Source organism: Pelobates fuscus, chromosome 5, assembly GCF_036172605.1.
Source record: "Pelobates fuscus isolate aPelFus1 chromosome 5, aPelFus1.pri, whole genome shotgun sequence".
NCBI classification, from domain to species: domain Eukaryota; kingdom Metazoa; phylum Chordata; class Amphibia; order Anura; family Pelobatidae; genus Pelobates; species Pelobates fuscus.
Genome location: NC_086321.1, coordinates 64,059,824 through 64,062,310, shown reverse-complemented (window position 1 = coordinate 64,062,310; position 2,487 = coordinate 64,059,824). Strand labels below are relative to the sequence as shown.

The following is a 2,487-nucleotide window of genomic DNA, read 5'->3' as shown; positions in this document are numbered from 1 at the left end:
TTTGTACCTCATATTAATTCCCTAACTGGTGGACCAACAACATTATGTTCACAAGAATGATTTTGGTTTTTTTTAACAAAAATGTCAATATGTAATAATCCATAAATTGTCTGTTTCAAAAAGATTTGAATTAGTAACACTACATATTTTTATATATTTTTTGAGGGATTTGTGTCAACCAACTGAAATTTGTGTCTTTACTTGGGATGCTTATATATGAGCCCCCAATATCATGCAAGGGTTGTTGAGTTTGTAAAAACGGATATGTTTCATCGCTTCTCGGCCTTTTGGATAAGATCAAGTTTAGTATCTGTTCTTATCAGTTTAATATCTGATACATCCCCTATCTAGGGACCATGTATTAAATGGATTTTTGGAACAGGGAGATGGAAGAAGAGCTTGCTCTGTCCACTCCACGCATTGACCTGGTATTGCAGTACCTCCAGGACTGGTGCACCTGTCTTAAAAAATAAACAAAACAAAACCAAACAAAAAAACGGATATATTTCATATCCTATCTTATTTCTCTAGAATGATATAGCCATTTGAAAACACTTGTTTTACATGTGAATTCAAAATAAAATGCAATCTGAAACTTACAATTTGTTATTTGCACTTTCATTTCATCTCATCCCCGACATTCCATCTTGTTATACAGATGGGGTACCATTTTTCTCAAGACAACATTGGCTGACTTTAATACCATGCTCTTTATGATATTCGAACCTATCTTTAACATTTATCAGATATACCGTATACATATATAGATTTTAACTGTATATAATGTAGCTGTGTATGTGTACCTGTAAATGTATATATTTTTGTCATGGTGTTCTTTTGTGATTGAATGTTTTTAATTTTTTTTTTTTAATGAAAACAAACGTGTCCCGGTTAGAGGAGAGGGCCTGCAAAGTTTTGCATTGTTTGAATAACTTCAGTTTGTTTAAACTCGTTTGTTTGCCATTTTTGTTATAATATAATCATCAAAATTGTGTGTGACATTTTGAGTAACATAAATAAATATTGCCAAAACTAGCTACGGTATGTATTTCCTCTACATTATTGTCATGTTGTTTATTTTTGAAAACGTATAGTGTATATTGAATAGGGATTACATATTTTGTTTATTTTCATTTTGTGGATCAAACGTGCAGTGAAGAAAAAAAAATGCATTTGAAATGTGTTTATAAAAAAAAGCTAATTCCTTTTCAACTAAAAGCTCAGAAGTGACTCGCCAACAAAAGAGAAATAAACACAAATAGTTAATTTACTTTATTATACACACAACTTTGCTTACAAGTATTATGATTTTTTTTTTCTTTTTCAATAATGAAAAACACATTCTATGAAAAATAGTACATCAAAAGCGGAAATAACACCGATCAATAAAAAAAAAAAAAAAATACAAATAAAAAATAATTATAATAAAATAGATTTGTAAGAGTAAACAAAAATGCAAAATCCATTTTTTTTTAATCTATTCTATGGATTGCTAACTTTTTTAGAATTTGTTTGTGATCTGTAACATAATAATATTTGTCAGGATTCCCATTATTTTTTTAAATATCGTCATGCTAGACAGATATGTTTGTTTTAAGGATCATCATCATACCTTTGTGTACATTATATTTACTCATTAAAAATGGCAATTATAGTTATGCTGCTACAAAAAAAACAAAACCTGCTTAACCTCTATATCGGGGTGCCCAAAAGGTAGACTTCAGATGTTGTAGAACTACAACTCCCATGATGCTTTGCATGTCTTTAAAATAACTTCAGAATGAAAAAGCATCATGGATGCTGTAGTTTTCAAAGATCTGGGCATTATCCTTTTGGGAACCACAGCTCTATACAATCCCACTAGATATGACTAAAACAGTAATTAAAACAGGCATCATGAGCATTCTGATAAAACTTAAATATTAACATGACACCAACATATTACTGTCTGTCTGTCTCTATCTATCTCTCTATCTCTCTATGTATCCAGTATCTATCTATCTATCCAGTATCTATCTATCTATCTATCTATCTATCTATCTATCTATCTATCCAGTATCTATCTATCTATCTATCTATCTATCTATCTGTCTGTCTGTCTGTCTATCTATCTATCTATCTATCTATCTATCCAGTATCTATCTATCTATCTATCTATCTATCTACCTACCTACCTATCTATCTATCATCAGCAAGAGGTAAATGATGAAAATATATTTAACATTTCCTGGTAACATCTTTGCAGAACATCTCCAAACTGTGAAATCTTTAAAGTGAGCCTATCACAGCAGTCATTATGTTATCATTGTAATAATTTATCAGAATTAAAGCATCTATTCTAAATCACTTTAGTAACTAAATACATTATTTATCAGCTGTAGTCTTTAGAAAACTAACATGGCAGCATCTATCTTGCTCTAGTACTATTTCAGATTACAGTAGTTGTACACATTAGTATGAACGGTAGTGTGGGTGCTTCCCCTTTCA

General features: G+C 30.4%; 1 non-coding gene across 1 annotated transcript; it reads left to right on the top strand.

Annotated features, from left to right (window-relative positions):
- Positions 1-271: 271 nt before the first annotated feature.
- LOC134613156 (U2 spliceosomal RNA) lies at positions 272-462 on the top strand. The gene has a single exon (XR_010091182.1). It is a non-coding gene; the product is annotated as a U2 spliceosomal RNA (small nuclear RNA).
- Positions 463-2,487: the final 2,025 nt, after the last annotated feature.